Raw genomic sequence first — 15,639 nt, forward strand, 5'->3', positions numbered from 1 at the left:
GAAAGTAATCATCATAATCGATTACTAAAAATCAATAACCGTGACTAATGAGGGAGAATACGCACACCCGAAAAATGCCCTCTCCTCTCCAAAAACAATAATAATAATATTGAGAATGAAAGGCTGAAGAACAAACAAATATGCACCCTGCTGACATGGGCCAAACTATCAACCTGAGAGCAGGTGTCACAGGTTCCACACCCTCCCCCTTTCCTGCAGGAAGAAGAGAAGAAGCAGACAAACAAACAAACAAGCACCAATCTGCAGGTGTTACAGGTGATTCACCCCTTCCAGCTTTCCCACATAACCCCTCACCAAAAGCAATGATAATGGTTATACCTCATGTCTCAACATGTAAGAGGAAGAAGATGAAGAGACAAACAAACAAACATGTACACAGCTGCTGACAGAGGTCAAGGTATTGATCCAATAACAGGTGTTACCTCCTACCCCTCTCCTTCTCAGGTCGAAAGAGGGTCATTTTCGGCGTGAGTTAGGTCACATAGCTATTCATCGTGTTTAAGCTTGTAGCAAAACAAACTGCACAATAGACCGATGGACAAATTAGCTCCCCTCGCCACCCTCCGCAAGTACTAACTAAAGAGCTAATGCACCTACCAGCATTGGATTGCCATAGATGTGTGATCAAAGACATGGCTAATGAGCGTGAAATAATCAATAACCATACCTCACCCTGTTCCTCGCCCAAACACTGCGTGGCCACAGGTCATCAAAAGAGGGCAAAGAAATACTCTTAGCTGCTCTCCGGATGCGATAAGGGTTAAAAATATTGATCTTGAGGGGGGGGGGGTTGTGCGAGGCAAATGATCATAGGTATTGATCTGATAATTATATTTAGCTTTCCATCGTGTCTTAAACACGTAAATTTAGCTTTAATTGCTAATGCATCCCAATAATAATAATACAATGCGATGAAAAGGATGAAAAAAATCGACATGTACTCAATATGCCTTTATTATCATCTTCAAATATACACTAGCACAAACAACTAGACATGCTTAAATCATACTTGGGCCATATGTCCATCCCCCGCGTCAACTAAAAACTAACATCTTCCTCATCGCTCATGACGATGATTACCGAGTTGCCACGAACGTCGCCTCTCCCGGGTCGGGTCGGGCGACATCGATGAGTGCGAGAGGGTGTATTCCGGTAACGAGTATGAAAGTGCAACCACTTCCATGATGACGGCGCTGCTATCTCGTCCCGAGGTGTAACCAAACAAGAAAAAGAATACTATATTAACCAACACTGAGTTTTTAAGATGTTGATATTATACAAATATAAGGCATTTGGCAAAATCCAATTCTCACTCCATTTATGCATGCAAAAAATTCACTCGCAAAAAACATACATGATAACTTTTATCACAAATGCGCAATATAACAAAGGAAGTCCTCACAAGAATAACAGAAATGACTTATCTTCGTGGGCGATTACTACCTTTGAGACCTCCACTCATCTTTTAACAAGTTATAGCAGCCGTTCTTATATTGCCAATGATTCTTCACAATAACTATACAATTCAGCGAAAAGGATAATAAAACTCTTGTTGCAGGCAATGTCTTTATAATGGCTTTCAGCCTTACACAAACGCACATCTTAACAGGCGATAATGCAATATAAGAAAATTTGAATCGAGTTTTAATCGACTTGAATTTAATACGTAAATATAAATGTGGCAACCACCTTCTCGCATATTTGTACATGTCGATGTGTCACATTTGCGAGATAATTATCCCGCCACACAACCGATAGGACATTTCAAAACCTGCTCGTTCTCCTGTATATACAAGCAAGCCTGCGAAAATTTGTAAAAGTGCGAATTATTTCATAAACTTGCTTGAGGGCATAAATTCAACCAAACTTTACTTCTCGATCTCCCGCAATCGTCTCTCTCACCTGCCCACAAATATGCGGTTAAAGATCGAACTAAGTAACCTCTCCGTCGGCCTACTGTAATTAACTTTATCAGGAAACGCTCATCTAGGCACCATTTTTTAAAAGTAATGCATACTTACCTTTGATCAAATATCCCTGTACAAAGAGAAACAACTATTTTTACACCGACATTGAATAAAACTTACTGCTCGACCTCTTCAATATTCTCTGATAAACTTAATATTCATACATGTCACAATACGAAACACTGATATGTCTAAACATCCTCGGCTAAGATATAATGGTTCACTAATTAATTCACTAATTGCCATAACAATGAAAACTGTTAAAAGGTTCCTTAGAACAATTTATCTTATAAAAAATGTATAAAAGAGAAGGTTTTAAGCAATTGTAACACATTTTTTTACGTTTTAGCCATATGCTCTGTATCTAAATGAAGACGTTTTAGGATAAAATGATAAAACGCGTTTGCCCTTCCTGTCATAGTTTTTATCATTTTACATGTATTACGCACATTTATGCACCATATTTTAAGTAATGCATACATTTTCATCAAGTTACTCGCTAATTGTCGTAGCGACGAAAACCGTTAAAGGCCCCTATAAACCATTTTCACCATCAAAATAAGAGAGAAAAAATGTATAAAAGAAGAAGGTCAAGTAATTGTTAAAATACTATTTGCCGTTTTAGCAGCAGGTTCTTTATCAAAGCAAAGGACTTTTATATGATATGAAACAGTTTAAGGATAAAATAACTTTTGTCATAGAGTTTTTACAATTTTACGTCTATTGAACATAGATAAATTCGCCTAAAACCGGGATTATCAACCAAGGATAAATTTACTCCAAAGGAGTAGAAAGTGTACATGACAGCCTCAGTGCAATAGGTCTTAGCAATTGGCATGCGAATTTCCATTTCTTTTCTTAAACCAAGTCATCAGCAACTATATATTTTCCATAATCAACATATTACTTGCAAACAAAGACACTTACTTTTTCTTTCTATGCGTCTGCATTAGACATTCCTGATTTTTACATGGCAGTAAAGGGGTATGTGGCGAGCAACATAGAGACAGGGAGGTAAATTATAGAGGAAAGGTTAAAATTACACACCTAAAAAGAAAAAGTGGCAACCGAAGCAATATTTTCATTACTTTTGCCATTAATGGCAAGTAGAAAACATTCGTTTGGAAAAAAAACCGCTTAATGTCATAATAAGGAAGAGAAAAACGTCCTTTTACATAACTCAGAGAAAGAAAAGAAAAAGACTTTTTACTCAAATACAAGAACGACTGAAATATATATATATATATATATATATATATATATATATATATATATATATATATATATATATATATATATATATATACATATGGGTGGAGCATATTTTATGCAGGTCATGAAAATACAGGGCAAAACCATTAAAACGTTCTCGCATTGCTGTCGTCTTTAACAGAAGACATGTATATTATCAGTAAAATAAGTTTTGTGCAATTGAATACATTTGTCTTTTCTGTAATAATAATGCAAAAAGTCAATTTGCTCATTAATACTACTAATGTCTTATTCCTTTAAAGATGTCCTCCTAAACAGTGATGATACTTTGTCCAATATACAGATGATGGAAGACCTTACACAGACGGCGGAGAATACCGCGACTCGTATGCTGGTGAGCTATTGGTCTCGCCGGCATACTAGGCGAAAAACAAACAAACAAACAAACAAAAACAAAAAAAAACAAGTACTCGTCTCGACTCCATTCGTGAAGAATTGCTTGGTTAATGAATATCTCGCCTTTAAATCGCACCCTTTCAGTCATTTGAGCAAGGTAAAGCCCCATGTTCTAGATAAGCAGAATGACACATCTCTTTGCTGGTCCTCGTAGCACATCCTTCTACACACCTGTTCGTTCCGCTAGTTCACGCAGTCTGCTTCCCCTATCAAACATGCCATACCTTGTTGGTGGATCTTATCCTGGCCCCTCCCCCTCGACTATACGAGATGATCAAGAAAAAAGTAGTGATTTTGATCATAAATGTAGGTATAACATGACTTCACACGGCACTGAATATGTATTTCCAAGACTTGATATGTATTTGGCGATGCATGTAATCATACGAGTATCGAGCTTGGAGGTCCCTTGTGAAGAAAACGCAACGATTTTATAAAACCATAAGACAGTAATATTTCTTGATAAGTATTTAAAAATACTAATAACCCATATGGTTGGTTGGAAAGAAGGGCAACAAATTGTCGAAACCATATCTCAGAAACGAATTAGTTGCCAACTAATTCCATCGTTTTACTTCTCTTTCCTCGCAATTCATCTTCCTTTCCGCACACAGACACACGATGATAGGAGATGACTTGCAGTTTTTTTCTGAGATGGCACCTCCGACATCGGTCACGGAAGTGTCCTTTGTTGAAAAGAGCATTTACATAGAGGTTTATGGATATTAACCTCATCCGTGTCATTCCATAATCATAGTTTCTCAAAATTTATTACGTAAAAATATGTCATCATTCCTGTATGACAAACCTTGCTTACCTATAATGTCAATAGTTTCATAAAACCTTGTTGTATAACGAAGAAATTAACAACATTACTAAAAAAAAGTTTTAACGTATTTTGCCTCAGAAAGGATTTTCATTCAGCAGATAAACGGTTTGTTATCACCCACCTCTGCGAAAGAGGTGGGTAATAGTGCGAATTATTTATAACAAACAAGGGTGCCTGAGAAAAAGAATTTTCATTCAGCAGATAAACTGTTTGTTATCACCCACCTTCGACTTGTTTGTTCAGAGTATATTTCTCCCTGTAATACGCGGTATTCTCCGCCGTCTGTGTAAGGTCTTCCATCATCTGTATATTGGACAAAGCATCATCACTGTTTAGGAGGACATCTTTAAAGGAATAAGACATTAGTAGTATTACTGAACAAATTGACTTTTTGCATTATTATTACAGAGAAGACATGTATTCAATTGCACAAAACTTATTTTACTGATAATATACATGTCGTCTGTTAAAGACGACAGCAATGCGAGAACGTTTTAATGGTTTTGCCCTGTATTTTCATGACCTGCATAAAATATGCTCCACCCATATATATATATATATATATATATATATATATATATATATATATATATATATATATATATATATATATATATATATATATATATATATATATATATATATATATATATATCAGTCGTTCTTGTATTTGAGTAAACAGTCTTTTTATTTTCTTTCTCTGAGTTATGTAAAAGGACGTTTTTCTCTTCCTTATTATGACATTAAGCGGTTTTTTTTTCCAAACGAATGTTTTCTACTTGCCATTAATGGCAAAAGTAATGAAAATATTGCTTCGGTTGCCACTTTTTCTTTTTAGGTGTGTAATTTTAACCTTTCCTCTATAATTTACCTCCCTGTCTCTATGTTGCTCGCCACATACCCCTTTACTGCCATGTAAAAATCAGGAATGTCTAATGCAGACGCATAGAAAGAAAAAGTAAGTGTCTTTGTTTGCAAGTAATATGTTGATTATGGAAAATATATAGTTGCTGATGACTTGGTTTAAGAAAAGAAATGGAAATTCGCATGCCAGTTGCTAAGACCTATTGCACTGAGGCTGTCATGTACACTTTCTACTCCTTTGGAGTAAATTTATCCTTGGTTGATAATCCCGGTTTTAGGCGAATTTATCTATGTTCAATAGACGTAAAATTGTAAAAACTCTATGACAAAAGTTATTTTATCCTTAAACTGTTTCATATCATATAAAAGTCCTTTGCTTTGATAAAGAACCTGCTGCTAAAACGGCAAATAGTATTTTAACAATTACTTGACCTTCTTCTTTTATACATTTTTTCTCTCTTATTTTGATGGTGAAAATGGTTTATAGGGGCCTTTAACGGTTTTCGTCGCTACGACAATTAGCGAGTAACTTGATGAAAATGTATGCATTACTTAAAATATGGTGCATAAATGTGCGTAATACATGTAAAATGATAAAAACTATGACAGGAAGGGCAAACGTGTTTTATCATTTTATCCTAAAACGTCTTCATTTAGATACAGAGCATATGGCTAAAACGTAAAAAAATGTGTTACAATTGCTTAAAACCTTCTCTTTTATACATTTTTTATAAGATAAATTGTTCTAAGGAACCTTTTAACAGTTTTCATTGTTATGGCAATTAGTGAATTAATTAGTGAACCATTATATCTTAGCCGAGGATGTTTAGACATATCAGTGTTTCGTAATGTGACATGTATGAATATTAAGTTTATCAGAGAATATTGAAGAGGTCGAGCAGTAAGTTTTATTCAATGTCGGTGTAAAAATAGTTGTTTCTCTTTGTACAGGGATATTTGATCAAAGGTAAGTATGCATTACTTTTAAAAAATGGTGCCTAGATGAGCGTTTCCTGATAAAGTTAATTACAGTAGGCCGACGGAGAGGTTACTTAGTTCGATCTTTAACCGCATATTTGTGGGCAGGTGAGAGAGACGATTGCGGGAGATCGAGAAGTAAAGTTTGGTTGAATTTATGCCCTCAAGCAAGTTTATGAAATAATTCGCACTTTTACAAATTTTCGCAGGCTTGCTTGTATATACAGGAGAACGAGCAGGTTTTGAAATGTCCTATCGGTTGTGTGGCGGGATAATTATCTCGCAAATGTGACACATCGACATGTACAAATATGCGAGAAGGTGGTTGCCACATTTATATTTACGTATTAAATTCAAGTCGATTAAAACTCGATTCAAATTTTCTTATATTGCATTATCGCCTGTTAAGACGTGCGTTTGTGTAAGGCTGAAAGCCATTATAAAGACATTGCCTGCAACAAGAGTTTTATTATCCTTTTCGCTGAATTGTATAGTTATTGTGAAGAATCATTGGCAATATAAGAACGGCTGCTATAACTTGTTAAAAGATGAGTGGAGGTCTCAAAGGTAGTAATCGCCCACGAAGATAAGTCATTTCTGTTATTCTTGTGAGGACTTCCTTTGTTATATTGCGCATTTGTGATAAAAGTTATCATGTATGTTTTTTGCGAGTGAATTTTTTGCATGCATAAATGGAGTGAGAATTGGATTTTGCCAAATGCCTTATATTTGTATAATATCAACATCTTAAAAACTCAGTGTTGGTTAATATAGCATTCTTTTTCTTGTTTGGTTACACCTCGGGACGAGATAGCAGCGCCGTCATCATGGAAGTGGTTGCACTTTCATACTCGTTACCGGAATACACCCTCTCGCACTCATCGATGTCGCCCGACCCGACCCGGGAGAGGCGACGTTCGTGGCAACTCGGTAATCATCGTCATGAGCGATGAGGAAGATGTTAGTTTTTAGTTGACGCGGGGGATGGACATATGGCCCAAGTATGATTTAAGCATGTCTAGTTGTTTGTGCTAGTGTATATTTGAAGATGATAATAAAGGCATATTGAGTACATGGCGATTTTTGTCATCCTTTTCATCGCATTGTATTATTATTATTGGGATGCATTAGCAATTAAAGCTAAATTTGCGTGTTTAAGACACGATGGAAAGCTAAATATAATTATCAGATCAATACCTATGATCATTTGCCTCGCACACCCCCCCCCCCCCTCAAGATCAATATTTTTAACCCTTATCGCATCCGGAGAGCAGCTAAGAGTATTTCTTTGCCCTCTTTTGATGACCTGTGGCCACGCAGTGTTTGGGCGAGGAACAGGGTGAGGTATGGTTATTGATTATTTCACGCTCATTAGCCATGTCTTTGATCACACATCTATGGCAATCCAATGCTGGTGGGTGCATTAGCTCTTTAGTTAGTACTTGCGGAGGGTGGCGAGGGGAGCTAATTTGTCCATCGGTCTATTGTGCAGTTTGTTTTGCTACAAGCTTAAACACGATGAATAGCTATGTGACCTAACTCACGCCGAAAATGACCCTCTTTCGACCTGAGAAGGAGGGGGGTAGGAGGTAACACCTGTTATTGGATCAATACCTTGACCTCTGTCAGCAGCTGTGTACATGTTTGTTTGTTTGTCTCTTCATCTTCTTCCTCTTACATGTTGAGACATGAGGTATAACTATTATCATTGCTTTTGGTGAGGGGGTATGTGGGAAAGCTGGAAGGGGTGAATCACCTGTAACACCTGCAGATTGGTGCTTGTTTGTTTGTTTGTCTGCTTCTTCTCTTCTTCCTGCAGGAAAGGGGGAGGGTGTGGAACCTGTGACACCTGCTCTCAGGTTGATAGTTTGGCCCATGTCAGCAGGGTGCATATTTGTTTGTTCTTCAGCCTTTCATTCTCAATATTATTATTATTGTTTTTGGAGAGGAGAGGGCATTTTTCGGGTGTGCGTATTCTCCCTCATTAGTCACGGTTATTGATTTTCAGTAATCGATTATGATGATTACTTTCGGAAGTCATTAGGCCTGCTTCCTGTTATGACACGTTAAGGGGTAGCTATAGTGGTGAGCCAATATGTCCAAGGTGTGTTTGGGTGAAGGGGTGTGTGGTGGTGGAGATCCTGTGACACCTGGTCTTAGATAGTTTGACCTATGTCAGGTACGTACGTTATGGGGTAAGAGGGCGCCATGGGGGTGAATAATTTTGTCCGTGGTGTTTTTGGGTGAGGTGGTGGTGGGGGTGGTGGAACCTGTGACACCTGCTCTCAAGATGATAGTTTGACCTGTGTCAACAGGATCCGTGTTTGTTTGTTGTTCTTCTTCATCTTCTTCCTGTGACCTGCAGGAATGGAGGAGGAGGTGGAACCAGTGACACTTGCTCTCAGGTTTGACCTATGTAAGCAGAGTACAAATTTCTTTTTTCTTTTGCCTTTCATTCTCAATATTATTATTATTATTGTTTTGGAGAGGAGAGGACAGAATTCGGGTGAGCGTATTCTCCCTCATTAGTCACGGTTATATATTTTCAGTAATTGATTACGGTAATTACTTCGGGAAGTCATTAGGGCACTTCCTGTTATGACACGTTAGGTACATAGGGCGGTACTTATGGAGGTGAGGCTATTCTGTCCATAGCGTGTTTGGGGTATGGGGATAATGCATGTTTGTTTGTTTGTCTACTTCTTCCTGTCTTCATCTTCTTCCTTTTCTTCTTATTCTTCTTCCTCTCCTCTTCTTATCATTATTGCTCTAGAGAGGAGGAGTGGGGTACCGAAATGTTGGCAGCTGGGTGCATGTTTGTTTGTTGTACTTCTTCATCTTCTTTCTCTTCTTCTTCCTCTTTCTCGTATTCTCATTATTATTATTGTTGTTGTTTTGGAGAGGAAAGGGAGGGGGGCATCCTTCAGGTGTGCGTGTTCTCCATCATTAGTCACGGTTACTGATATTCCGTAATCGATTACGGTAATCACTTCCGGAAGTCATTAGGGCACTTCCTGTTATGACACGTTAGGTACATAGGGGGGGACCCATGGGGGGTGAGGATGCTGTGTCCAAGGTGTTTTTGGGTGAGGGGTTGGGGTGGTGGAACCTGTGACACCTGCTCTTAGGATGATAGTTTGACCTGCGGCAACAGGATCCATGTTTGTTTGTTGTTCCTCTTCTTCTTCTTCTTCTTCCTCTTTCTCGTATTCTCATTATTATTATTATTATTGTTGTTTTGGAGAGGAAAGGGAGGGGGGGCACCCCTTCAGGTGTGCATGTTCTCCATCATTAGACAAGGTTACTGATTTCCCGTAATCGATTACGGTAATTACTTCCGGAAGTCATTAGGGCACTTCCTGTTATGACACGTTAGGTAAATAGGGGGGGACCCATGGGGGTGAGGCTGCTGTGTCCCTATCATCACTACTATATATATATATATATATATATATATATATATATATATATATATCATATACATACGTATACGTAAATATAGTATATACACGCACACACATACATATAAATACGTATGTGCGAGTGTTGTGTGTGTATGTGTGTTTCTGAATATGTATACACGTATGTATGAAAGTATATATATATTTTTCTGTCCCTTGCGCATTGGTCGGGCCTCCTGGACTTGACAGGGGCCTCGTTAGCGACAAACTTGGCCCCGATAGCGGGGGCGACGATGTCGGAGCGGCGGACGTAATATATAAAATTACCCTAATAATATAACCTCACAGTGATAAAAATCATGCGACCCACCCCTGAGGGGGGCTGCCGCCCCCCAACCCCCTCCGAGGAAACAAAACCTCCACCACATATTCACGGCAGGTTAGAGCGCACACGAACTAGATGCGGAGCCGATAACCTACAATAACCTAGGATTTTTAAGGTACTAACCTGATTGATTAATGCCGCTAATTAGTAGAGAGAGTGCTCCTTTGCCACAGAATGTGAAGGAGGCGGGGTGCGTCCGACAGGAGGTCCTAGGCCGCAGGCTTTCTCCCGACGGAGGAGGCCGTGGCGTAAGCACATCTCTAGCATTTTTTCCTGGCTAGTTGCAATTTCGCGCAGAAAATCCGTCTCCGAATACGAGCACCCTCCACACTCGGCCATCGCGGCGGCATATTTTCAACTGATTTTGATAGTTTTTCGTCATTTAATTTGGGATTTTAAAATGTTGATAACTAACAATGTATTTATTATTTCCTAATGTTACATCAGTAAAACAATGATTTTTTTTAATACAATTCAAAAGCAAAATCAGATTCGTCAACTCAAGTACGATTCCTAGGAATGGGGGTGGAGACGCACCATTGGCAAAAGCGTAGAAATATTGGCAGAGTTGCCGTCGCGACCGGCCAGGGGAAGTGTGAATGAATCTGTGAGTTTATATTGTCCTCAGTTTTTTGTCAGTGGAAAAAACGGCTCAGGTTACATCACCCGCTGTTTCTGCTCGCAGGCTTCGGCGTCTGACGGAGTTCGGCATCCCGGAGCACCTCCACCAGACGCAGATCAGGCACGCGTGCAAGTGCCAGAAGGACGACTTCACGCGGCCCAGCGACGCCCTCCGCCCCCTGGACCTCGGGGACTTCTACGGCGTCTTCATCGTCTATGCTGGAGGTAAGGACGAGGGATGGGAAGGAGTGGTCTACCCAGGTTTGATGGAATTTAAATTAAAAAGCTGAAATACTTTAGTTATCACGGTAAAATGTTACTGCACCTTATCACATTCACTGTATTATCCTTGTCGGTGTTATCATTATACTTTGATATAATTATTATATGACAACTGGAATCATATGTTACCGTTATTTTTACTTTACTTTTACATTATCTGCATCATTTTCTCATTATTGTTATTGTCCCTATGGTTATGATCTTTGTTATCCTCTGTATCACCTTAAACACTGCTGATCCCCAGGCATCTTACTCTCGCTGCTCGTGTTCCTCACGGAGATCCTCCTCGGAAGGCGAGCACGGAGGACGCAGCCGTGACTCCGCCGGAGCTCGCTCGCAGCCTCGTCGCCTCCGCGGCCTCCGGGGCGGGTCGCGCGGGATGAGGAGACGCAGCCGGCGGGGGAAGAGCGTCAGGCTAGATAGATTATGGACACCGACAAGGATAATGGGTGTAGGACGGAAAAAGCATTGTGTTTTAAAGTCAAATCACTTACATACAGAACGTTTCATTTTATTTATTTATCACACACACACACACACACACACACACACACACACACACACACACACACACACACACACACACATACACACACACACACACACACACACACACACACACACACACACACACACATACAGTACTACTAGTGGTAATATGCACTTGCTCTCTGTGAAATTGCATCCTCTATCTCGTCCAAAAATGTCGACAGAGAGAAATATTACTTCGCAACCCAACCGATCTCCACAGTGTACATCGCATGCACGCGGAGGACGAGCGAGTGCTTCTAAACTGGGTGTCAGTGATTTAAAATTGTGCAAGAAACCGGTGTTAATAACCACATACTGCAGGGTCTTTTCCCTTAACTCTCTTGCAGTAAGGTTGGGATTAGCACAAACTTTCCTCTCAAGGGAGGGCGTGCGAGATTCGACTCTGGGCAGCTGTGTACCCTTCCCCTCTTATGTTCCTCTTCTATATCGAGTATAGTACAAAGTTTTGACATGACCAAGTGTTAGGAGGGGGGTACACGGGGCACTTGAAAACAATCATGTCTGTCAACACTGTCCCAATTGCCTCTCAAGGGATGGCTGTGGGGGAGGTGGATAAGGCTGTAAAGTAGTCAATTTTCCGACGTCAATTATTTCAGCTGAGATACAGGCAGAGTGCTTTATCACAATAAGTGAGTGTAATCAGATGACTGGTAGTGTATATTCTTATATGCATATATGTGTGATAGATATATACATATATTCTTCACACACACAAAAAAAAATCAATTATTTCATTGAAGAACGTATATGGAGAGATAAGCTTCATTTTAGTCATGGATACCCCCACCCCCCAAAACACACACACACACACACACACACACACACACACACACACACACACACACACACACACACACATATATATATATATATATATATATATATATATATATATATATATATATGTATATATAAGTATAGATAATCCATGACTAAAATAAGGGTACCGTTCCTGAGTCACGCCCTGTTCCAGATTCGTGTGCGGGCGTAGAAATGCCAGTGAATACAAACGCCCGCGACGAACAATGAGACAGCTGCAAGGCGAGAACCCGAGCCTGCGAGTCTCACTCATCCGCAGTCTCGCCTTGAGCGAATTTTGACTTTTTAACTTTTTTTATAACTCTTTTTTAATATTATTTTTTTCTTTTAACTTTACCTATTGAAAGGGATCATAGGAGGATGGAAGTGTCTTATAACAGTTTCTTCCCATAGTAAAGGATTTATAATACAAAAAAATAAAGAAATGTAAAAAATTGTCCAATGATTTTACGAAATTTTCAAATAAATTGTAGTAGATTATGATCCGATTTTGACATAAACATCATGCAAAGACGTTAAAGGTTCGATGATAATACAAGTGCAGTTACAAGTGTGTATTTCCAAAAAATAAACTCGCTGCGAGCAGATGTACACCTCAGTTGAGCGCTCCACCCGCACTGAGGGGCCTCAGGGGGACAAAATAAATGCAAAGACTGCTAATGATTTAATTCAATTGTGTAAACACATTAGGCAGACCTGCTACTAACTGATATCTATTATTACATCACAAGAAGAAGAGTTCACGATAAACGAATATCAGCAATTTGTATTTCAAAATATCAACACTTTCTGAACGGTTATTTCCAACGAGCAAGGAAACGATTCCAGTCACTCCATAACTAGTGTTCCACTCGTGACTAAATGCAAGCCTTCTCTTTCACAGATAACTATGAGCATCAATGTACATGTCTGTACACATGCACTTTTAGGCATATACGTTTGCACACAAATATCCGCACATTCAGACACATTTTACACACGCGTATGCATGTGTACGTATATGCACCCAAGGTCTATATAAGTATATAAGTTTACAACTATTCATAGTGAGTGTGTTGTAGGGCTGAAGGTTTAAAGTCACTCTATGGGAGTGTGGCTCTACCTTTGGTGATGCTTAGCTAGGAGACCCAACTGGCGTGACATTTTGAATGAAATTTCCGCCGCGATGACGTTCGATCTGCCACATCATATCAGTTCATACCAGTCAGCAATTTTCATGTAGAATTTAACATGGGAAAAGATTTCAGTTTTGGTTTAAACACCTTTTTTTTTTTTTTTGCATCAAAACAGCTGCAATCATACAAAAAAAAAAAACGGCATTCGGAAAAAAAAACATCCGCAATGACGTCATCATCCATCGGTCGCTTTTTGTTTCCGTTAAGTAGACGAATTTCCGTAGAATTCAAGCCCTGCTATCAGTGGTATCAGGTTACTCGTGCAGGCATTTTCCTTTTATTTGTTTATGTAGAGGTTCATGAAGGTGTTACCTGTCTAACTTTCTGTCTATCAATAACTGTGTTTATGTGTATGTATCTTGTCTATGCGTATATGAGTTTGAAGATACGACGTACATATGTGCGTTCCTCTTGAGTTGCATTCGAAATAAATGTTGCATAAATGTGGCACTTATTCATCTCCTCAATCTTACAACTCCATCAATTACTTTAAGTGTCAGATTATGAATGGCGTTTACATTTCATTTTGTTCGCGGTGGCGGAATCGCAATGCTAATTGGGATGCCCAACGAATAATAAATTGATAATGACAAGAATAGAATAGTAAAGGTAATAGTAATGATAATAATGATAACGGTAATAATAGTTGTACTGATATATATAAAAAGAGATGATGGTGATAATAATGGTAATTCTAAGGAGGAGTATAATTATGATTGCTATGAAAACATTGTCAAAAACTATGGTGCTTCCATTAACTTCTACAATTACTACTAGTGGTAGTAATGTTGATACTACTACTATTTTTTTCAAAATAACAGCAGCAACAATAAAAACAATAGTAGTAACTGTGTAAATAGTTTTAAAAAGGGAAAATGATAATAATAAGAATGATAATAATAATATCAGCAACAATATCATTAGCAATAGGAAAATAATGGAGTAATAATAGCAACTGTAATATTAAAATCAGGAAACGAAGGATAGCACTGTATTAAAGGAGTATATGAACATGATGGTTATACCATAACCATAACCAATGACGATTATACAGTGATACGGATAATAGTATGATATGAATGAGATGGTATTAGTTCATGCATATTATCAATGGCATTGACAGGGTGGAGGCTGATATGATCTAACAGGGAGGAATTTGCAGCCACTATAAACATGAAGGAGGGGTCCTGTCTACCAAAAGTATTCTTGGCAATGTTGGTGGACTTACGGTGGTCTTTAAGGGGAATGGAGTAGCATTGTACTGATACTGCATCATAGTCCATGAAACCAGACTGGTGTCTGAGGAATAAAGGCATAGGTAAGTGGGTGTGGGGGTGTGGTAGGAGAAGAAAAGGTGGAACGTTTAGTTTGTCTGCTGCGGTTAGTACGGGGAGATTGGAGTGTCTGGATTTAGAGTATTGAAGTTGAAGTGGGGAAGTAGTTATAGGGGAGAGGGTGTAGGAACATCTTGGGGTGGGGAGGGGCAGAACGAGCAACAGACCAAGTTGGTAACTGAGAGTTACCACCTCAGACTCAAACGTGGGTGGTGCAGCCTCTATAACATACATTATGGGGGCTGCCGCAGTTAGCAAAGACTGCTAATGATCTAATTCAATTGTGTAAACACATTTGGCAGACCTGCTGCTAACTGATATATATTATTACATCACAAGAAGAAGAGTTCACGATAAACGAATATTAGCAATTTGTATTTCAAAATATCAACACTTTCTGAACGGTTATTTCCAACGAGCAAAGAAACGATTCCAGTCACTCCATAACTAGTGTTCCACTCGTGACTAAATGCAAGCCTTCTCTTTCACAGATAACTATGAACATCAATGTACATGTCTGTACACATGCACTTTTAGGCATATACGTTTGCACACAAATATCCGCACATTCAGACACATTTTACACACGCGTATGCATGTGTACGTATATGTACCCAAGGTCTATATAAGTATATAAGTTTACAACTATTCATAGTGAGTGTGTTGTAGGGCTGAAGGTTTAAAGTCACTCTATGGGAGTGTGGCTCTACCTTTGGGGATGCTTAGCTAGGAGACCCAACTGG

Source organism: Penaeus vannamei, chromosome 17 (assembly GCF_042767895.1).
Source record: "Penaeus vannamei isolate JL-2024 chromosome 17, ASM4276789v1, whole genome shotgun sequence".
Taxonomy (NCBI): Eukaryota; Metazoa; Arthropoda; class Malacostraca; order Decapoda; family Penaeidae; genus Penaeus; species Penaeus vannamei.